Below are 24,281 nucleotides of genomic sequence, written 5' to 3'. Positions count from 1 at the left end.
AACGCACAACCAGTGCTCAGAGGAGATAGTACCACTAGCGATAAGGTGCTCCCTAGAATAAGTCAACTGTTTTTTCTTTATGTGATTTTTATGAAACTTGAGAGCTCGGAGTACAGTACGAGCTGGGATGAATCTGCAGTTTGTTGTTGTTGAAACGAGAGCCGTGCCATTTGTTTGGCTGGCTACAGAATTAGCTCATAGGTTGGTGTGTTAAGATAATTGGCTGATTGGCATGGAGTTACCTCAGTTTGCTGGTTAATAAATAGCAGCGGCTGAGAAGGGGTTTTAGTTGTGATACCTTAAGTGGATGGTGGGAGGATGCTGTGAAGCAGGAGCCAGCCACTGCAGGCCCTGCAAAATTAAGGTAGCCCTCTTTGTCATCCACAGTTCTTATATAAAGCTTTTAAGCACTTAATTGAGCTGTTTCTTAGTACAGTGGAAGGTTAAAATGCCTGCACCACAGGGTTCCTCAGGTAAAAACAATACTGTTCATATGTCTCTATGGATTTCTAAGCTGAATTCTCTAGCTGCTTCCTTAGATGTAGTGAAATGATTTAAGGGTATAGTTCAGCTGTGTGTTTCTTTGCTACTCTATTTTAACGGAGTTTATCAACTCTTTGAACACTTGCTAAATATAATGCTGGTAATAAGAGATATTTATTTTCCAAGAAATACTGAAGAGCAATTGTTAACTATGCTCCCTTTCATACAGGGGTATTGTTGCAAAAGAAAGTGACATTGAAAGGCACACAAGAACACGTGCCAAGATTCGTGTTGTGTTAAGAAATCGGAACAGATCAGAAGATGGAAATGTATTTTAATTTCATTTTTAAGCCTATATACAGCAGAACATTACTCTGAGGGTTTCAGTTAAATTAAGAAAAGCTTGGGTGTTTCTGTAGCACGGTAGGAATAGGGGAATGGAGGGGCACGATGCTCTCTTTGGTCTCCTTTCTGTTGTTATCAACTCCTCAAAATGCTGCTTTGACGCATTAGGTCCCTCTGAGTACAATGCACAGATAAATTTTCTGTGAATCGGATAGATATTTCTAAAGAGCAGATGTATTTACCTTTGATAAATGCTTGATTTCAACAGATGCTGACACTCTCAAATAATTTCCTTCAGGGTCTAATACTTAAGCCTCTCTACTGTAGTGTTATTCTCCATTGGCCAATTCCTCAACTCTTTAATTCTTTCAGTTCTAACAAGTCACCCAGATTGTTTGCACCTGCCAAACAAAGGATGGCAAGGGGTTCCTTGCTGTCTTAGGTAACCTCTGAATTTCAGAAAAGTGGTGTCCTGTGGTATTTAACTGATATGTGATAGGCTTGGATAGCTTATTTTCCCATCTTATTTCATGCTTTAATGATTATACAAAGAAAGTTTCTGGGTAGTCCTTGGGCATGATCAGGTTTTGTTCTTGTACTACTTTGCACTATTAAAAACAGCAATAGGACTCATGGGACATTAAAGTAAACTTCCCTAATTACTATAATTTAAATTTACAACATCAATACCCAGAAAACCTATTATAAATAAAAGCTTTTAAGCAGGAGAGAATTAAATCCACTAAATTCCATTAGTGACATCTGATATAGAAACACATTAAGAAGGCTAAACACCACGCTGGTTGCTTAGTTATTTAAATCCATTAGTATTAAATACATTCATTTCATCAGCTGCTCGGTTCATGGGATCCAAGCTTGAAATCTGTTCTTTTGAAGTGAATAAGGTGATTTCTTTTAGATGAAAGAGGTAAACAGTGACTAGTATCTCACAGGTTTTGCATATTATGTGCATACCTTGTCATTATAAAAGAAATAATATGAAATTTTGACTTAACAGCTTTCAAATACATGAATGTTGAGAAAAATGTATGCAGCAGTGTGAGGTAAAAATTGACATAGTCTAGAATTAGACCCCTTTTACAATACTAACCCTTCAAAGAAAACCCCACCAAAAAGAGACTGAGAGAGACATTATTCTCTGAGAGCTCAGTCCAAAGCACAGAGAAGCAAATGGAAATCACTTATTTCCTTTGGGTTTAATCAGGCTTGGATTTTTGTTTGCTTTTAATGAAGCCACACAGTTAAGAGAAAATTAAAGTAAACAAACCTACAGCATTGTGCAGCCTTGCACATCAGAATGCTCACAAACCTTAAAAAGGAATTTTTTTTTTTTTTGTAACAACCAAGAAGAAGATGTGGGAGAAGCAATAAAAGTCTTTCCTAGGAGAAAGAGCTTGATGCACCAGGTGTAGAGAATAATTAGCAAGGATATGGGTGGTCTGTTGGGAGGTCAGCTGCCAAGTGTTCAACACTGGTCAGGGACTGAGGACTCCCCTGCAAGAACACCAAAAAAGCAGGCAAGAACGATCATAGGAGAGATTCAAAGAAATTCTGTCCTGGCAATTACAAAGATAGTTTTCCATGTGTTGATCCGTGCACATGTTTGTGTGTTGATGAGGACCAGTTACTTTGCTTTACAGAATAGTTTGAATTAGAGTGATATGTTTTGCTTTAAAATAGGAAGTGTGTATATGTGCAAGCTGGTGTGTAGGGTTCAACCATTTAAACTGGTTATTTGAAGACAATACTTATCTGGGAAGGGTGCCATGCAGTTCTGCATTTTCTTGGCGTGTAATATAACTTCTGCGTGTTCCTTTACCACTTACTGTGAACTGAAGGGAAAGATCCTAATTACTAATTTTTGGATTTGGAGTGTGTTTGGGCTTTCTGTATTTAGGTACCATAAGCATATGGTCCCTAGTTCCTTCTCTGTCAGCTAAATTTTCTTAGTCCTTAACAGAATCACCTGGGAATGATGCTGGATGGTGCGTTAAAATGTCCAGTTACTGTCTGTTTTATTCAGTTTTCCTAGGACAGTAGAAAGCTCAACTCGTCACCTGCTTAAGCTTTGCTTTTCTTGTTATGACTATATCTTTTTCTCTGAATTGCGTATACTTGGCAAGGGAAAAAAAGAAAAATCAGTTTATCTGCTGTTAGTTTAGATATGTGTTGCTTATGAGCACTGAAATTACTTTTACAGGCCCTCTGCAGACCACACTAAGGATATATTTTGATGATCAATATAAATGTTACATGTTCCAAGTTCTCAAAGACTAATGCCTGTAAACCAACTCCTGTACTTGGACAAGAAAATTAGTTCATCATTAACTTGCAATGGCTATTATGTTCTATGTTATTTGTAATTAATTGATAAAAGTCTTAGGGCACTATGACTTTATTACATTTGTTTATGCTGTGGAATTTCTCAATTAGAGAGGCGTCCCCTAAGATGATTAAGGTCTGGTGGAGATCAAGAGAGAGAAGTTTGAAAAAAAATAATTAAAATGGGAATGGAGAACAGTCACCACTGAGGATAACCAGGAAGGAGAAAAGTAGTGTATGACTGACTATTGGGAAGTCAGCTGCTGAGTGTTCCAAGCCAGTGATGCTCGGAGAAGGCATCTGAACAATTCTCCTGTAAGATCATCAATAGACACGCTTTTACTCCAACAAAGGGCAAAAGTCAGCTTCAGTTGCTCTGCCTTTTACCTGGGATGATGCCAGCTTTCACGTGGAAAAATGGAAACCCAGTATCTTTTACTCATTGGTGGCTGGGTGTATCGTTCAGTATTTGTACGGCACCTAGGACAACGGTTCTCCAGTGCCAACTTCAGTCTTATCTGAGTTAATTAATGAGTGTTATCACTGCATAAATAATAACTAGTAGTTGGAGCCAATACCCTGTGTTTCCTGAACCCTTTATGCAGTTATGTCAGCTCTTGGCTTTTTCTGGTACTGTGTTTATTGCTGATGTCCATTTAAACTGGGTCAAGGAATTGAATCACTTTGCTCCACTAGCTATAGAAATTAGAAGTGGTGAAGAAAGCAGAAATTAAGAGGACAGAACTTTTTAACATTAATTTTGCTTGCACGTATTAGAAAATATTGTAATGAGTGCAGTCTATATGGTGCCACCATGAATGAAGTTCATAAGTGATTTCCACTAAGATAGTTATGTTTTTTCCTTAAATTCTGGACACTTAAAAGCATTTCTTGCTAGCTGTGTTGGGTTTTTTATGAGTTTTTGAGACTCAGACTGAAAATTATTACGCTATCATTAGCAGATTGGGGGGGGGGGTTGGTTGGATTTGGAGGTAGTTATACTTAATGCTGTGATTATTTCCATTATGTGTACACAGCTGATGCTTTATTTTATATGTGCTTAGCTTGGTTTATAATCTGACAACTGCTGTGTTAACTGTTATACTCCTAACTGCAATTCAGCTTTCTATTAGTGCATTGATGTCCAATGAATCTAATGCAGGAGGTCCTTCCAAAATTAAGTCTTAAAAGTTCCTGACTGTTGCCACACGCTTAAACCACAACTTTCACCCTTAAATTTTAAAATAAGTTGGGGTTTTTATTTCATTTCTGAGGAAAGTACTTTTTTTTTTTTAACCCTTCTGTTCAACATCTGCATGAGTTTGACTTTCTAGTTTCAGATGACAATGGAAGTGCTAAAGCACAATGAAAATTGAGCTGTCTGTATCCAGCCATTCTTATCACCCTGGTACGTGACTGCCTTACCAAGTCCTCAGTACACGAGCAAGAAATTCTATTTCTCTCTTTCCACTTGTGGTAGATCCATATTCACTCATATTCATTTATGAAGAGGTATTAGACAGTGACATTGAAAGTGAAGACAAGGAAGAAAAAAAGAGTACTCTGAGGTTTGGAATAGACCTGCCAGTATAATAATTGTGTTACAAAAGGAGTCTAAACTGATGGAAAGAAAATCTCTAAAAGTCTCTTCATCATTATAAAACATCTATTTCTAAATATTGCTTTTGCAGAAATCTTTTAGTAACCTTCCTGCAGGTTTCTAGGAGCAGTTCTAAATCTGGTCCTCTTTCCTGCCTTGAGAAGGCTTAAATAATGTTGATCTCTTCTAAAAGAAGAGTCCTTGCATTTTTCTTTTTTCCACCAACTAGGAATAGGCAAAAGATTTCTGAGAAACAGATTTAAAATTAGATGATCCAAAAGATTTAAGGAGGACTTAATTCACTACAAAAACCCTTGTAAACCTTCCTTTTCATTTCCCAGCACAGAGTCTTTTTATTACTTTAGATGTCCAGCTTCCCAACTTGCTTAGATGCTTTTTGACAGTTTTGAGAAGTGCAAAATATATCTCATGATGCATAAAGTATTCCGCTTTTGTCACCTGAGAGGATCTACACGCTCCCATTACATCCAGTTCTGCAGAAAACAGAACGTGGCTTCTTTGCTAGTTATAATAGCTCAGCAGTCAGTATTTATTTTTCTCTTTCTTGCTCTGTCTCTCTCTCCTCTCCCACACCAGTAACCTAATCATTTGAACAGCAGAATCAAAACCTCATTGATTTAGGAAATTTGGATTCAGTCTTGAATATATTTCCATAACTATCAGTGTGGGGACTTGCTTAGGAACAGGTGAAATATGGGGTCGTAATTCAATCAGGGATTTACCAATACAGGGCTAGAACAGCCTAGATGTGTTTACAAAAAAACTGGACATGAGCAGGTTCATGTATAGTCAGCTTATACATTTCTGCACCTGTTTCTCCCCTCCTCCTCCTTGCTCTGGAGCTGGTCTATGCAAAGTGTTTGAGTTTGCCATTTTGGTACCTGACCTTATTTTGAAGTCCTGTGAAATCCAGGCACAGGAGTAGCAATGTAATTATAAAGACATTGATTAAAATAAATAAAAAAAATTCTCTGTATCTTGCTTTCCAGACAGGTTTTTCTTTTTTTTCTTTTTCTTTTTTTTTTTTTTTTTTTTTTCCTTTTGATCAGAAATGGTTGTTGGTTTAATTCCTGAATTGCTGGCAGGTCTACAGTTGCTTTGTAAAAGATCTGACAGAGCAGGCATAGGACTAAAATATAAGCAGCCTGGGGAAACGGAGCATAGGCAGCAGATCAGGTAAGAAGAATAAACCATATGTTATTGCTACTTCCAGAATCATAACGTCTTTGGGTTGATAAACTATTTCTCCATGTAAAATGACTCGTGAGGAACACTTCCACTCTGCTGTATTTTGAATAGTAGGCTTATTCCTAATTCTCTGGGGGTTTGCAATGATTCTGTGAACAACAGGAGGCAAATCTGCAGGCTTTTCCCATTAAATTCATGCTGGTATCTACTTGTCTTTATATTTTAGCTTGGATAATGATAGCTTCCCAGGTGCAAAAGCCACTCTTTTGATTTAAAATGTACATGAGAGGTATTTTGACTAGGAAACTATAGGTCTATTGCTCTGAGTATAGGATGTGATACTCGCAGATATTTTTTTTTGGAGTCTTTAAATATTTTTCAGTTGTCATACAGATATTGCCAGGGAATGAGAAATACCCATTTTCCAAAGACATACCAATATCACGTCATCACAAATGTGTCCCTTTCTTCAGGGAAAGGTTTGGAGACCTGGCCTGAAAAAAGGCAAGTTCTAGGACATTTGAAACAAAGTCTCATGCCGTGCTGTGACATCCCTGCCAGACCCCATGCAATCATCATCACTACAGGATGAAATGGCAAAGGGAACAAGAAAGGCTTTGTTCAAGAACATTGCAAAAAGTCACAGCGGATAACGATGACTGATGCATAGCAGCAGTAGCATAAGGTCATAGGAAGGAAAAAAGAAATAGCAGAAATATAACAGCGGTTATTTCAAGAAGACATTGCCTTCTTTTGGAAAAAAAAAAAGTGCTCCTTCTTATCAGTTACCACTGTTAATGAATTGAAGGTGAAAGGAAGGCAAGGCATTTTGTAGTACGAGAGCTGCTTAAAGGGTTTTATTTTGTGTTTGGCTCACTGAGTAGGGTGAGGTAAGAACATAACCTTCTCTTAGTAAAACCAGACGGTATCCTGAGGCAGTGAAGTTTTCCTGCTCCAGGCATTTTGGGGAAGGAGAGGAACTGAGGAACAAGCGAGACAAATGGAAGCAAAGTGAGGGGAAAAAGCAGAGCACTTCTTCCATTCCAGATGTTCCCAGATCCTAATTTGCCCAGTGGGTAGTGAGTCAAATAACATAGATATTTACTGATCCATTGCTTTTCTGCAGTCTGTCCTTCTAATAATTTACCAGAGGCAGGTTTAAGTGTAGGGTCAATCAGGACTTAAACCAGAGACACAACACAAAACAAAAATACTCATTCTGTCCTGTGCGAAATGAATGAATTAACTGACAATCTGGCTGGAAGAAAAAAAGGAGTTTTATTAACCTAGTACTTGGACCCAAACTCAAGGAGACCTGTCTTAATTCCTAAATTTTTGGAGAACATATATATCTTGCTCCTTATCTGCTTTTTCACATGACGTTCTAGCTGTACCATAACAGATTACTCTAAGTACCCTTGTGGGATTTAGTCTTAGGACTGGAAATAAGCAGTGCATCAAATTCATAGTAGTCCAGTTCAGTCCTGAGATTTTTACAGTCTCTGATGCAAGAAGTGGATTAAATTTGGCTGAAGTGCAGATCTGTCTCTAGTTTTGCCGTTCATCTGAATGGAGTTCAGACTTTGACTTCTGTGTTTTCTTCATCACTCCACGCAAAGAGTTACAGCAAGTACAGACAAGTGGATACAGTTGGATACAGAAGTGCAAGAAGCAATCAAAATTAATAGAAAATGTATAACGCTTTGTTCCGGGAAGAATGAGAAAGCTTACAATGTGAAAGCATTTGGGGGAAAAATTGCCATGAAATTGAAATTAAATTAGAAGTTGCATGGAAGTATAGGCAATTAAGGCGGCATTCTGAAGCATGTGTATGCGTTTATATATGTGTATATACACATACATAAATACGGGTAGTCAGGTTTCTGAAAGACAGCGAGAATAATCTAGTTATGGTGGAGACAAATATTTCCTGGCACTGTAAACTAATTGTGTTTCTTAGTGCTTTCAGGAGAGTTGCTGGCAGAAGGTCGGTAGAAGAAATATGCTTTTCATGCTAGGGGAAAAAGAAATATTGCTAAATTCAAAAGCGCACCAGAAGTCTTTAACTCAGCATCTGATTTAGTTTGCAAAGTGTTAAATAAGCTCAGGTTTTATTTCAGACTCCTGAAGCTGCGTACTAAGTACTTAAATCATTGCTAAAAAGTAAAGCAAAACATTTCAGAAGACCTGTAACTTTATGTTAAAGTCTGGGTTTGTTTTCCTTTGGAGAGAAAAGAGAAAAAGGAATGGGTCTACTTTTTATGTCTCCAAGTGGTCATACATTTGGATGTCCAATTAAAAAAAAAAAAAATCACCAGAAGAATACAATTTCAAGTCAAGAGTGACTTAATAGAAAGAGTTGCTATTTTATATTGCTTTAAACTCCTTTGGTGCCACACAAACTGACTTTCAGCTGGCACAACAGACCAGATCCTGATTTTCTCTGCCCCCGTTACCTTCAGTGGGCATACATTTGGACTAAGAAAGAGCTCAGTGTGAGCAAAAATCTCAGAAACAAGCTTTACAACAGATAGAAATCCTTCAACAAGTCAAACAGTAATACTTTTTCATCTATATTTTTTTTTTACCACTGAAAAATCCCTCATTTCAACACAGGCAATTTAAAGTGGAAGCCAGAATATGAGCAGAGATAAATAGTGCTGAGTGAGTCTCCAAAGGATGTCTTAATGCTAGAAATTCTCTTGCAACTTTGTGCCAAAGTATTACTTTATAATCTGTCATCTGTTTAGCCATAATTACAGCTTCTCTATTTTGTCCCTACATGGGAATTTGTTTCTTTTATAATTTTTAATTTCCCAGGTGCTCTCATTAACGGTTGAAACCATTTGCTTGATTTCCCTTTATTAAATATACTGAAAAATCAGCTGTCTTGGGAATAAAATACAATTTCCTAATTAGGAATACGTGCTTATTTACTGTGCTGTGTTTCTGCTTTGTTCTTATTTCAGTGCCTTCTCTGAAAGTAAACATTTAGGATGGATAAGTAAAGTTGGAAAGAAACAAAACTTATTGCAGGTTTTCCTCCCAATTGTTTTACTCTTTCTTGTGTAGTGTGTATTTCCTTTTGAATTATTTATAAAACTAGTCCGTAATGAAGCACAGATTTGGAGTGAGAAATTTTGGTCCTGTAGTGAGGGCTCTGCATGATGGCAAAAATACCCTTTTCTTTGCTTTTCAACCGTTGTCCGTTGTTTTACAACAGTTAATTTCCCTAAATAACTCTTTTCTCGATCTAGTAAAGGTAGAGCATAGCAGTAACGAAACATCCAGCTGAGCTGAATATTCTTGCAATGTATCTTTAATCTTTCTAATAACACTTTTGTGGAGTTTGAATGCTCTTTCTCCTCTATTTTAATATTATTTCCAACTATTATTTCTTTTCTGGTGTCATCCAAAAAACCCGCATAGTCTGTCCTACTGTGCTAACGTTGTGTGTGGACAGTTATCAACATGTGGAAATTATACTACTGAGAATTGAAGTCACTTATGCAGGGTCATTAATGTAGGTCAAACATTCATCTTGCTTAATTGCACATTCATCACACAATCCACCAGACGGTGTTGCTTCCATTGCTAAACTTTTGCTTATTTTGAAGTAATCTTTTTCTCCCTAATAAAACAGTTGCCTTTAAACCCAAACTCAAGGGTTTACAGTGTTTCCTATCATCAGAATTCTGCTTATTCTCACTATCTTCATATACTACAACCCTTTGCTGCTTTGTGACTTCTCTTATGCAGATCCGTGTCCTCTTGGCACTTAAACATATCTGCTTATTTATTCATTCATTGATTCAGTAATGCAAAGGGGCATTTATGGAGACTTGTGATGTGAAAATAGGTGAGAAAAGAGGAGACCAGGTGTCTTGAGGAGAGATTATTTGTTTTCTTTGTTTATCCTTTAACTTTTGCACTGAGCATGCTTGGAGAGTCATGAATAAAAAGGGAGTAGAATGGCCAAAAACACAAGAGAAAAATCTCTAGCTTGTTAGCCCAGGAGCTAATACTTTTTTTTAATAACAACCTGTAACAGGCTAGTATGTCAGACCTACATTCAATAATCTCCTCTACTTGGTGAAATTTCCAGCACTAGCTTCTACATCAGAGAAGACTTTTTTTTTTGTGTGTTTGAAGTGCTGAGTCATTTGGTCCAGGAGAAGTCAGTAGGTAGCAATAAGTTAAAACAAGCATTGCAGCTGCCATGAGCTCCCCAAGGATAAAACATGGTGTGGGGGACGTGCTGTATCACTTTCTGCACTGTAATATCTGTGGAAACTGTAGGTTTCCTTGCAGTGGGAGCCTGAAGTAAAAGGCTGAGTCCTTCAGGAGCATTTTCTTTGTGTTGCTCCATCAATAAAGCGGAATTAATTTTCTGTTTCTCTTTAGAGCTTCCCATCTGGTGTGTGGTTGTGAATAACAGCGATGGGGAGAGCCAGAGAAATGCTTTGCTAGCCAGCTGAGAGGGAAACCTTTGGAGTGCAGATTATTAAGAGAAAGGCTGTGCAGCCAGAGCCTTTTCTGCCATCTCTGCCTCGAGCTTAGCTGGAGCAGGGAGCTCTGATGGATCTACTGGAGGCAGTTTGAGGAAGTTCTTGAGAATTAATTACTCTTTCTTTGGCTTCCCTTGGGTCTGGCTCGCAGCATAGAGTTTTTGCCGGTGACATGTGTGGATAGGCTGGGAATAAATGATACGTCAGCAGAAAGGATTGCTGACACTTCTATACAGTCAGTGGAGACTCTCACCCACTCCGTTACATCATGAGAAGTCTTTCTAAATACATGTACAAATACCAGTTCCAGTGAAGACACTTTATCCTTTCCTTTAACGCTCTCCATATTCACCTGATACTCTTTGCAGCTGAGAGTCAGTGTAGCTTTCTTTTGGTGAATCTATTTAAAGCCCTGGATGTGAATGTTTTTCTCCTACGTGAAACTATTCACTGGTGGAGCTCAGCGTACTCTGCAAACACTTAAGCTTTTTATTATATTTATTATACCTGTGATTTAGGTGGGGTAGACGATGCATAAAATTTACATATACTTAAATGAAGGTCAAGAAAGGCTGTAAATGATTCAGATTGGTTGGGAAGGGATCAAAAGCTATTGCAAATCAAACTCAGATAAGTAAGTATTACCTGCTGCAATGCCTGCATTTTAGATACTTGGCTATAGAGTAAACTCTAGAGCTATAACTGAGGTGCCCGAGTCCCTTTACAGAGGGAAAAAATAAAGGGGGCGGGAGGGTACTAGAGAATAATTTCAAAAACTGGTGTTATGAGACTCCTGCTGTTTCCCAGGTACTTTTTTGAGGGGTCTAGGATCTGTACCTGCAGGATCTCTACCTCTTTAAAGTTGGATTTGCAGCCTGGAGTCCTTAAATGAGGCTAGGTGTCCAGGAGCTTTCTTCTAAAGAGACAAGCAAAGGAAACTCTTCCCTCTTATTACTCTTGCCGTGTTTTAAAACAAAATGAGCATCTTCTTGCCCTGTCCTTGCCTACTCCCTCCCAAGATTTGGAGCAGAAGATGGGGCTTTGCAGCCACGGAGGCTGGCTGCCGGACTGCAGGTCTCTACAGCCCGTTTCTGTTACAGGACACCTTACCCCGCTTTCTGCAGTGTGGCCAGGATTCAGATTTGCCTGAAATCTCCCCGTAAAGCACCACTTAGAGGTAGGTGGCATAGGTTCCCTTTCTGTCAGGCAGAGGATGGATCAGGATCTCACAAGGTCAGGGTAACTTAGGCAGGCTTGTCACCGCCCGGTACACCTGGGAGGCAGCAGTCCTGAGTTTCAAAACACAGTGGCCACTGTCACTGGGTCATAGATAACTCGATTTTGTTCATTTGTTAAGTTGTCTGAAGATGCCTGACATGCTGATTCCCACAGTGGAAGAATGCCTGTATCCTGTTTTTGTGGGTGTTCCTTTTTTTCCTTTAAGTTTAATCATGAGCTTAGTGTTAACCCTTTTAGCTCTGCTATTACGGAGCTCTCTCACATGCTTTCAGAGCCTATGTGGCACCCGCAGAGCGGAATTTCAGTCAAGTGATCTTGCAGTCATTCACTTGGGCAGCTTGCCTTAGGGTAGCCAAATGATTGGCTCTGACGCTTAGGTGCTACTGCTCAGATGTTTTCTTTTCATCAGCACTCTAATGCTTCCAGTTAAACCTATAAAATTAACCTCCTGGGTGGCTAGAAGTAGTGCTGAATCATTACTTCAAAAAAAAAAAAAAAAAAATCTCTATCCCTGCTGTGACTGTCTATTTACTATCTTAAGGGGACAATGAAATGATAACAAAGCATATCATTTGCTTGAATTTGTAGGAAGGAAACTAGTGTAATGAGGATCAGTAAGTTTTCCTTATTAAAAACGAAAAATAGCAAAAGTAATGAAAATGCAAATGACTTAACAGATTTTGATATTTATCTGGCTTTGGATCTGGAAATCAGATTCGGAAGTGCAGAAGTAGGCCTGTGTGAATCAGTGCAGAGATCATCAAAACCAGAAAGAACTCACAGGAGGTGTTCTTAATAATCCTTGTGAAGCTATACAAGTATTTCTCCAGGTGTAGTTACCAACAGCTTCCCATCCCCCCTCACTAATGAGGAGAGTATAATTGGCTTTGTAAATTCTGTACTAGAGGATTCATCTGCTTTCTGCCACATTTTGCCAAGCACTAAAGCAGTTGCTGATTTGAGTTTTTAGAGAAGGTATTATTAATAAAAAGTGGTTCAACTAGGAAAGCTAAGGTGCCAAGACTCTCCAAGCTCACATATAATTTTTACGTGAGTGCCTCGGACAAAGTGCGTTCACAAATCCGTAAGGTCTTGCTCTCATATTCAGTCTTGTTTTGTAAGGTAAAGCTAAAATGAAAATACTGATGAGCGTACTTGGTGGTGTGAGAGAAGAACCTGTTCGAACCTTGTTCTGTTAATGATTCACATCAAGCAGCACTGCGTTGCATGAGCAACCGCATTAAAATAGTACTTAAACTAAGAAAATTGTAAGGATTGTCTAGTTTTGTGTCACTTTTAACAGGAACATCAAGAGTAATTTATTTGTGATGGAGCACGCTGAATACTTATATTCGAGACAACATTAAAATCTCTGGTATCCTCTTGTTAGTGTAGTCTCATTTTGATGCATTGGATATATGTGCTTGTAACTCTTGCCCTTCAAATATTCATATGTGAAAGTGAAAATAAATGTCTGTTCCTTTTCCTTTTAAGTGCATGATAAGACAGAGCCACTGAGAACTCAGAAAAAATTTGTCAATAGTCACTTATGCTAACGATTGTCTGGAAACATGTTATAAAGAATAGGTGCTTATAAGCACTCTCTAAATTGGAAAAGAATGGTGTGTATGGTCCTGAATATAAAAAACATTAAGGCATTAGATATTGGTTAAATGCTGGAGTGAAGCTGAGACATCTGATGACTGCAAAACTCTTTACTGCTAGACATATTCCAATGCAATGAACATTATTCTTGAAAAGATAAAACAATACAATGAGCTATAACATAAAGTAGAAAAAATAGTGCTTCCCCCCCAACAGGGTTAGCAAGTGCTGTATTTCTATTTTCTTAGGCTATCCAGTGACCTAATTTAGGGGAATAAAAAAGATGAATGATGTTGGGTCTCAATACTCTTCGTACAAAATCATCCAGCAACTGAATCTATTTAGAACTACAGTGTGCAGCTCAGCATAGAGACCTATAGCATATCTCCCAGCAAAACTAAATCCAGATAAATAAACACCCCCTGGGACTTCTGCTTAGATCACTACCACCGCTTCAAACTTAAAATGAGGAAGAAGGGGATTTTGAGAGGAGAGATACAAAGGACACAGCAGTGGTAGTGCTTATAAGGTAAGGCATCGTTACTAGTAGAGAAGTGTTTTAAAGAATGCCTCTTCACAGATGTACAACTGTTTTAGGCTCTGGCTGGTCCATGGTTGCCCCATTCGCTATGAATACGCTAGTCCAGCACTGAAGCGGTTCAGCCGTGTTCCCATGATTGGCTTCAGCAATAATTGTACAGCTTTGGGTTCTTCAGTTAAATAGTAATACCACTTCTTGGAATAGTTCATACAGTTTCTTCTGCCCGTGTTAGCGTGACCTGCTTCATTCTCCCAGAGAAATAAAATGGCAAGTGATGAGTTACTGAGACCTCTTTGGTATTGGGAATTTGTGTAGGTTTTCTTCGTTAGATATACCTTTAGTACCTGGGTTAAGTACTCTTCATCTTCCATTGGGTGAGTGATACGAGTGAGTAAGCAATACAGACAGGAAGAAAGTCAAGAAATAAGCATGCAGCATCTATTTATTACAGCAGCATTTTAATATTGCATGTGTGTATCTCAGTGTAAAGGTTTGGATAGTCCATGGTTCTAGAGCATTGCATCTGTTGCAGTTCAGTCCCAGGATCTCCAAAATGGCCTTTTGCAATTTCATACTGCTCACTTCTGACTTTAATTAGGTGGAATTTTTATCATATACTATAAGAGAACTGAAAGCCAAGTAATTGAAGTAATTGATATTAGACTTTTGCCTTTGTCTCTGTACCTTATTGGTGCATTTTGACCCATTCTGATTGTGAGCAAGCTAAGAACTGTACAAAGATATCACGGTGATTGCTGAAGCAAGTTTCGTGCTGTGGATTATGCTCATTATTCATAATTATCACTTTATGATTAGTCACCTGAATGACACATTGGTTTTCTTCTCCGGGTTGGATGCTTAGAACCGTAAGAAAATACGGAGTGATAAGTATTTACCAGTGGAATTTCAATTCTCCCAAAGAAAGGAAAAAAAGAAGTTATGGGAGCAGAATCCATTTATCACAGCAAGGTTTAGGTACTATGCATTACTATTTCTCCTTTTGAATAGAGCCCTATGAAAAAATAAAAAAAAAATAAAAAAATCATTACTTGAAAAAATAGAGGGAGGTAATTAGAATTCAAACTTAATTTTCTGTATGGTTCTGTATGAACAAAACATAATTTATCTAAGCACTAATATAAAGCAAAGGGAGGGAAAGGACATAACAAGGTGATAAATTTGATTTTCTAATTAATCTAAATGTTGAGAAATATATTTCTGCACTATAGACCTGACTTCTGTTAATAGCACAGAATAATGATGTTTCAGTCACTGAAGAATCATTTTCTCTTATTTAAAAAGCAGCAGGTCTTTTGGGGGAAAAAAATTAAGTAAGAAATTAAATGTGAGGAAATCTGGGGAAACTAGGAAATGTAAGTACTGTTATGATCTTTTCCATCGCAGAAGCATTTTCTATTTGAGAGTTCTTTCACATACTCTCCCGCTACTTCCCCCCCACCCTATTCTTTTGTCCAGAACTGTAATTTCTGGTCCCATGGCAGTGAATAGATAAACCTGGGAACGAAAGAATGAATGGTGAATTCACAGCAGCTGTAATAGCAGCTAATAATTCTGAAGTTGTATCTAAAATCTGGGGGCATTTGCTTTAGCCCAAATGTTCTGATCCTTATTTACAGGCCAGTAATTCCTCCTGGTCCAAATGTGCTATGTCACCTGACGGTAGACATGGACCTAAAATACGTAAATGGCTTACACCATCTCCTCGGTGGTCTCTGTGGTTTATCCTGTGCTCTCGGTAGCCGGCCGTGCCGGTCTCACCGCTTGCGACCGCCCGTGGTAGGTTCAGCCTTCAGGAGGTGGGAAGCGTGAGGGCAGCGGTCGTGTGGCCAGCTTCGTAAGGCTTTTTAAATTAACCACTGTGTATGCAGATACAGAGACAATTGTAGTGAAACAGCAATTCAAATGAAAGGTGAGAAGCCCTTAGAGAAGTTATTGATCACCTAAGCAGAAACGGAGTCCGTAGTTTTGCCTCCTCCGGTTCCAATAGAGCTGTTACAGCCTTGTCATTATACGACGTGAAGCTCTCCCTCGTCTAGCTTTGTCTTCGCCGTTTCGTTAGCATTTCCAAATAGGCAGAGCGATGCTATTGTGTTATATCAGCTCATTGCAGTCTCCATTTTTGGACTGTTTGCCTAGTTTTTGTCTTTATTCTTTGTCTTCACAATGAATACTGCCCAACATTATTACCTTTGTCACGTCTTTCTTTCTTAGATCACAGTGACTGTCGCTTCTTTTTAATTTGAAGATCTGTTTTGGACAGTGGAAGAAAGTGGCTATTATGTTTCACACAGAACCAATTTGGAATTTGGTTGTGAAAAGATATTTTAGTGAAATAGCATCATAATACAGGAAGGAGATGCGGGAGAGTGGAAGGCTCGATGAAAAATAAAATCTAGCCACAAAATCAACATTACGAGAAGAATGTGTAATGGCAATTATACGTGGTGTGCAATGTAAAAATGAGCAAATAATTTGCAATGAATAATTCAGTTTACTAATTTGGCTGTTTATCGCTCTGTGGAATATTTGCAAGCAGGCTGCAGTGTCCTCGAATCTTAACTGCATGGGAATAAGTTTTCCCAGGAAAAAAAAATAACCAAGTTCAGCATTCATTGGGTAGTCAGTGAAAAGTGTGTTTCTGTGGGCTCCTTCGGCGAGGGCAACACACACTGTTATTGAGCTGCTTTGAATTTATCCTTCAGTCAGAGAGGCTGAGGTAAATATGGGAAAAGAATGTCTGAAATCAGAGTGTTTATTAAAAAGAAACAAACCCCGGCAATATTGCCGAGAATTTCCAGGTTCTAGAGTTTTAACTTTGCATGTCAAAATAAAAAGGGAAAATACATTGTGGGAAATGGAATAAAGAACTCTGCTAATTAGCAGCAGTAAAAATAACCATGCCTTTCTTTCAAAAGTAATTCTATGCAAAAACATAGTTTGTATACAAAGGGATACTTAACATAGAAAATGCATAATTACATTACATACAAAGGAATATAATTAAATCTGAAATCTTGAAAGCCTTATGAACAACTTGTGCAAGAAATGACTACATTTTTGGTGCCAGTAGGAACAGTAAGTTTCAGCACAAATCTATTCAAGCTCATTTGTAATTGGTACTTTTCTTTTTTAAAAAAAAAAAACAAAACAACAAAACAACCATGAAACAAACCCCAAAGAAGGAAATTTCCTGTAGGATGGGAATGAGGCACCTTAGCAAGGTTACACGAGACAAAGAGGAGTGGCACCGCCTGCAGCTTGGTCTCTCCTAGCTGGTGGTATAAATCCTTCAGTTTGGTTAGTAGTAAAGCCATGTTATAAATGAAATACCAGTGTCTACAGAGTCTACCGTGAGCTGTACCACTGTCAATGGGAATGACAAATCACACCACTGCCAAAATTCCTGAACCTTGTGGAACTGGAGCCATGTCTTTACCAGACAAAAATCTGTCAGGTCCTGGGGAGAGGGCTCTGTCCTGCCCCTCCTGGGACCAGGCTGCAGGAAGATTTTGGGGGGGGGGGATCAGCTCTGCACAGCCTAAGGAATGGCCAAGAGCTTCAGCAGGCACTTTCCTTCAGCGTATTTTTAGGTACACACCTAAACTTTGTGCCTGTTTCTGCGGACTAGAGCCTGGATGGTTGGTGTCTTGCGTGATGGAGCCCTGCAGGAAAACCTTTTGGTTGACTTGTTGCAGTAAAGTGAAATAATCCCAGGCAATTCCTCATGAACAGAATTTCTATATGTTAGGTTTCACTCAGTTGTAGCAAGCAGCTCTGTGGTGTGCTTTACAATGTGCTTAATGGTTTAGATCAATCGATGGCATCACTTGCTGATTTTAATGGGCAAAGAAAGCTTAATCCCTTCATGACTGACAGAAAATGACTGTGATAAAAACCAAAATGCTTCCCAGCTAAAATTTTGAACATTTGAATAAACCATTCCTGGAGAATATTGACAAATATTAAAAATATTGACAGATCAGAATCTCAAAACATCAAAAATCAGTGGGACTACTTATAAAATAGGTGCTAGTGTCAGGCTTTATGGTATTCAGTCAGAAAACTGAGCTTCGATCTGCAAGATATTTAGGTACCCTATTTCAGTTGGATTAATGAGAATTAGAAGCATGAACTTGACTTAGACATCTTGCAGTACTAAGGTGTTTGTGAACTTTTGATTTAGTAATCTTTGAATATCCCTGGGCAATTTAGTTCAACAGATTTTTTTTTTTTTTTTTTGCCTGGATATCTTTGAGTCCCAGAAACATTATTCTCTCTTGAAATCATTCTTCATCTAAGCCTCTGTTAGAAAAGTGAAATTGTCCTTTCTGATTCTCTCTTTAAATCTTTACCATAAGAATGAGTTATTGCACAATTTAAAAGCCTAGTTTACTGTGTAAGTTATGGGGTTGAATGGCATGTCTTTGTAAAGTATTCTGTTCATTGCTTGATAAACAAACTACAGGAAAGTAATGGGGAACTACAAGCAAGTAACAGTTCAAGTGAAGAGAGGCAAATCAAATAGAATATGCCTCAGATTGGCTATATGATCATATATGATTACAACAATCTTTTGAAAATAGTTATGTGGTGCTGTAGGCAAAGTACAGTTTCTTCTTTTATTAATACCTATCATATATACCTCTCATTAAACACTAACGACACACAGGTCATCCAAAGCAGAAAATCCCTATTAAAGCTTTCCCTTTGGCTCAAACTGACGTGCTAATAGGGGCTCCCCTCTCATTTCTGTAACTTTGTCATCATAAGCTCTTCATAGGACCGAATTCAAGATAAACCAATGATCTGCATGTTCTACTTTTTCAGGTTCTATCCTGAGTAAGTATACTGCATTGGACTGGGACCTCAAATGGGAATAACAATCCTAAAACTGAGAAATTACTACACTGCAAGGTTGTGATGCTTTTGCTGTTCACAATTCCTACTGGCATCAATGTTGCTGGATCCAGCCCTAATATCTCTATAAGTGGGATGAAAAAAAGTTTAAACACTTTCATATCATATTCTATTTCAGTGCTTTTGCAGGAGGTAAAAATATTTATTTTTAACTAGCTAATCAATGCTTCACACTTCAGTTTGCAAATCTATAAAAGTAATGATGCCACAGTATTGCTGCTGCTCAAGCAAGATCCTAATCCAGGTATAAGACCCCTCAAATTACAGCTAGAACGTGGAAACCTTCAAAAGGCTTTGTTTATAACAATATGGCTGTTACAAACCAGTGGTTCGTACAAACACTTAATTTGGATGCAGTGTTTGTGCAAAAAGATTTAGTAGGTCAACTTAATTTCATAAGGTGTTATCCAAAACCTTCAAGTTTTCTCTTCAGCTCCATAGCTTGTATATCATTTTAATAGAGTTCAGCTTCTACAATAAATAAAAGACGAACAGGCTCCTGGGGAATAACCGTATTTGGGAGACTGACAAACAGAAATGAAGAAACACGGTAAAGCTTGTCCCGGGGCCACGGGAAGTGGCTAACTTGTTCTTTATTAAAAACAAAGTGGCAATATCAACAAACAAGGGAGCTGGGAGGGAATCTCTTTTTTTATCTTAATGTACATATGGACATTAAAACAACTCTGGACAGAGTCTAAAAATTTCAGTACAGATATTCCAACTATTCAATGCAGAATTGCAACTGCAAATGACATTCTGTGTAGAATGAAAAGCTTGCTAATCCCAAAGTGATAGCTTGTTCTCAGCACAACCTTGTTTTCCAAGGAGGCCAGTTTGATCTCTGACCTAATTTTCTTGATCTGGCCTTGGAATAGAGCTTTGACTTTTTAACAATGTGCCAAAATACAGAATTCTACGCTGCTGGGACTGAACTCGGAATGGGCTAGAAGTTTGATGTACATAGATTTATTTTGATCTGAAGCGTGAAGTTTTGGGATGACCTTTAACACCACTGCTGCCAAGAAGCTCCACTAGGAAACTGAATTACCAGGAAAACACCTTAGCACACTGTGACAAACTAAACATAATTAGAAAACAATTGTTAGCTGCAACTAGGAAACTGTCAGCCAAATTCAGCCCAATGCTACTTACTTCTGCATTGCTCTATTTTATACTTGGGACGGATACCTTAGCAGAAATCCTAAGGTTTTACTGCTAGAACTTCTGCTGCCCTGTAGCAATCAAGGCAGATTCCAAGCGCTTAGATCTTATGATTAACAGTGAAATGTGACTTTTTATCTGCCCGACTTTCAAAAAAGCAGGGGAACAGCTCTATTCTAGGGGTCTGAGTACAAGGTTGTTTACATGGTCAATTTATTTCTCTAATACTTTAGGTGAAAACTTGTTTTACGAAATCTCGATTCAGGGAAGGACTAAATATATCTAAGTTTAGGCACTGGAGTAGTCCTAATAACTTCCTCAGAACTATCGCATGTGTTAAGTGGCATAAAGAATAAACACATAGTTTCTTAACAAATTCATTTAGACATTTCTCATTTACCACTGAAACACAGTAAAATTAAAGCTGTAGTTCCTCTTGGTCTGAACCAAAACACTCCTGATCTCAGTGGTGCGGAATGACGACCTGATATCCTGCCATAGTAACAGCACGTTGGACAGATTGCTTTTGTTTTCATCTTAAATGTTTCATGTTCCAAGCTGGGTGGTGACAGCACATGGTTCGTACATTCCTCCTACCACCTTTTTCACGTTGTCTTCCACTTTCCAATGCTTTGTATCGGTTTCAGGCTATCATCCTGAAACTCTCCTCTACCTGTCTTTCTTTCTTGGTTAGGTCAGGGATCTTTTGGAGTCACTTAGCTTTCCTTGAATCTATATATCTTCTTACATTCTAGCACTTTAAAAGATTTGTGCCAAAGCCCTTTAAAATCAAAGAAAACCTGTTTACTTCAGTGGACTTTGGATGGAGTTTGGAGTATACTTCCTGCTTCTCCCATAAAAAATGGGTACTCCAGTGTCTGGATTAACAGATGCGTGTGCTGCTTTTGGCCTCCCCCATCATAAGCCGTACAGGTGATACCTGGGTGACTGAGACCTTGCTCAGGGCAGGGTTTGTAGCCACAAGGCCTTAAATTTAAATGATTGAGCCTGAGGTTTGGAGACAAATATTCCTAGTGTCTGTCCAAACTTAACACTGGATGAGGCTCTGGACCTGGCAGGACAGCAGGTGATGCTGCGATATTACCAGCCTGCTTCGGCTCCCCTTCTGTCTCCACTTCAAAATGCCACCAGGCTTGCCGCTCACCTTAAAAATGAGAGAGATTAAATAATCACAAGTACTCTTAAAAACAGAGGAGTTTTTGTGAATTGGCTTTCCACGTTGTTGCAGAGTGCCCTTCCAACTGGTGTGAAATGGGTGTTTGCCCTGCCTGTCGTCGAGCTCAGGATGCAGAGAGACGTGTCAGGAGCGTGCCTCGGTGTCTAGCCAAAGCAGAGTCATATCATAAGCTTTTGTTCTTCAAACTCAAAATCGTTTCCCGTAAATCCTTACCTTGCTCTGTGTAATCTGTAAAACCAGCTGATGTGTCTTTCCTCAGCTGCAGCAGGCACGGAGCTTTAAACTCTTTGTTATCTCTGTGTTTCAGCTTATTTCTAGTTGTCTTGGAAGAGCTTTAGCTCAGTCAGAGATGCTTTCTTTTTGCTCCCATTTAAGCAAGAATGCAGCAACTGGTAAACCCAGGCAGAAACTTTGGTGGATTAATCACAACCTTCTTGCAGTAGTTGTGGATATTCCTGCAGTCCTATGAATCTGTCACCTTTTCATATATATTTCATGATTTTATTCTACTGTACTCATTGTACAGTGCTGGTAGCTCTTTTTAAATAAAAGAGGTGAAGAAAAGCCTGAAGGGTAAAGAAAAAGGTAAATTTCTTAATGCACCCTAATTCATGAGAATTCACATGCCTGGCAAACAGCTCCCTGAAGCCTCAGTAAATGGAAGGAGGACAGAGGGGAGAAAAAAAAGCCAGCCGCAAAATGAGATAAATTAGTCATGGCTAAGGAAATATCCTGGTAGAAATTAACAAGAAACCTAATTAAAGCCATTTATCTGCACAGTGGGTTTATTAATACTCTGTTGCTATTTGCGTCAACATATCTACACATACAAGCTCATGGAAAGTTCTGATGTTCCACTTGGGTTTTCAGGGTAAATAGTCAAGAGTTTTAAATTGCATAGGTGCTCAAGTGAATTAAGCTTTAGGACATCCTGATCTTATATTGGTTTTGTTTCCTGAATACACGACAGTTTGTTTTGACCGAGAGAAAATAATGTATCTGCATTGCAGACATCTGTATTTTTTGTTCCTTTGGCTCTTTTCCCAAACTGCTGTTTGATAGTGATACTGTCTCGAGAGAGAGGGAGCACAGACTGTATGATCCAAAGTTTTGATGGGCGGGGGGGGACTGCCAGAAAATCAACCACATCTGGAATGATTTACATCCTTAATTTCCGAAGGATTATATTATTTTAAAACAGATTAGGAAATGTTATCAGAATGTGATTTAAGCTTTCACTTTTTGATGTATCTCACTGGATGCAGTACTGATATTACAGAATGTTAGTCAAATGTCATATTACCTTTAACTATTACTGATAATTATCCCAGAATTCCAAAGATAAGACCATGCTATGGCCATTCAAAAATAATGAAGTATAGCTAACTTTATTTGCACTTGTTTGGCTTGTCATTTTTTTCCACAATTCATTAGTTGTCAACCAATGAGATAAGGAATATTTGATATATTTTTCTTAGTAGTTTTTGACATTAAAAAAAACCCCATCATATTCGCACCTTGAAGGCAATCTGTGTTTCCAGCTGGGATGGGATACAGTGTTAACTGAACTGAAGTTGATATTATAATATATTAGTAAGCTAATAAAATTTAATAAAGAAAACAATTTCCCTTTTTGCATTGTAAAAGTTACCAAGCGCACCTTACCATGTGCGTCTCTATGGAAACAATTAGAATTTGGTAACAGAATCTCATGCCTTTCAATTTTTGCTTCACTACCCTGTTACTTGACAAAAGACTAGAAAATAAATACTGGAACTTTGTTAGTAGCAACTTAATATTGTGTTTTCTCTAAATAAAATTTTGCCTAGTAGTTCATTATTTCTTTAAACTGCCAGTCAAGCTGCTAGACCTTAAAATTAAATGAATACATTTATAAATTAGTATAATTTTTTTGGAAACAAATGTAAGATTGTCTGTCATGACTGATGAACAAAACTGTTTGAAACTTGTGAGCTATTAGCCTAAAAAGAACAATAGTAGCTGAGCTTCGAGATTTCAGATATTTTGCATATCAAGACGATTAAGGAGGTAATTAGCAGGACAAAGCACTGTCAGTACAGGTAATGGGCTCTATGGAATAGTTCTGGCTCCAGGGCCCAGTTGGGTCTTTCAGATGGGAGAGGCCAGCCACAGAAGGCCATTCACACTTTTTTTAAATGCAGCAAATGATACAGAGCTTTCTGGGCTGAAAGGGTGACTGTAATACTGGGTCACGTATAAGGTTCTGATAGAGATTAATAAAAACAGCTCTATAGCTATTTCAAGCTAAGGAAATTGCTAAGAATCCAGATGGGAATTATCCAAAGGTAGGCTTCAGTGGCTAATAAAGCATAATCCAGAGAACCTTGCGAAGTGTGCAAAACCTTTCTGCGAATGGACGGCATGCGAGTTCAATGGCCTATTGCACTAGAACATTAAAGCTTTGAACAGTCGCTTGGAGACCTGTTCTGCATGAACCGGCTGAACGAGGCACTTCAATTCTGTCGCTCGAGCTGAACGCATGATGAACTTTTCTGTCAAAAGGAAACAGCAGTAAAGTTGTTACTATGGACATCTGATGTAAATCCACTCAAGTGGATGAGAGACTTTTAGTGTTGAGGTCCGAGAGGAAGGTTCGGAGCGCTATGTAGCATTTCCATTTTGCGAAGCTTATTTCATTTAGTTGTCCAGTCTTGCTAAAGCATTGAACTGGGCACTAGACAGGTTTATCACTGGGCAAACCGCATCAGTAAGGTGAGCAGGTTTTATCTCTAACTCAGTGTACACTGACATCGGAGTTGCAGAGAAAAACAACAAAAAATCTCTACGGTTCTGGGATTCTACAGGAGAACTTGTCAATTATTTCATGCTAAAAGGTGGTTACTGGGAGCAGTGGATGGTATGAGCTTTTATTTAAGGTGTAAGTCACGAATTTATCTCTTTCATGTACTAGCATAACATGTCTTAACTTACAAAAGAGAAATGTACTCAGTACTAAAGATGAAAAATACATGTGTTTCTAACTAATCCTTTCCCTTTGGCTCTCCAGCCACTGAATTTCTTCCTGAGATTTGCGAAAACCCGCGCGTAAGAATGTATATTTCCGTA

General features: G+C 38.4%; 1 protein-coding gene across 2 annotated transcripts in view; it reads left to right on the top strand.

Annotated features, from left to right (window-relative positions):
- The first annotated feature begins 311 nt into the window (after positions 1–311).
- LUZP2 (leucine zipper protein 2) overlaps positions 312–24,281 on the top strand; it is a 326,231-nt gene continuing 302,261 nt past the window's right edge. Inside the window, exon 1 of one of the 2 annotated variants that reach the window (XM_069804063.1) lies at positions 312–364. The gene's annotated coding sequence lies outside the window, so the exon portion shown is untranslated. The other variant, XM_069804064.1, reaches the window with a different exon arrangement.

Source organism: Haliaeetus albicilla, chromosome 16 (assembly GCF_947461875.1).
Source record: "Haliaeetus albicilla chromosome 16, bHalAlb1.1, whole genome shotgun sequence".
Lineage (NCBI taxonomy): Eukaryota > Metazoa > Chordata > Aves > Accipitriformes > Accipitridae > Haliaeetus > Haliaeetus albicilla.
Note: the sequence above shows the minus strand (reverse complement) of the source record. Positions and strands in the feature narration are given on the sequence as shown.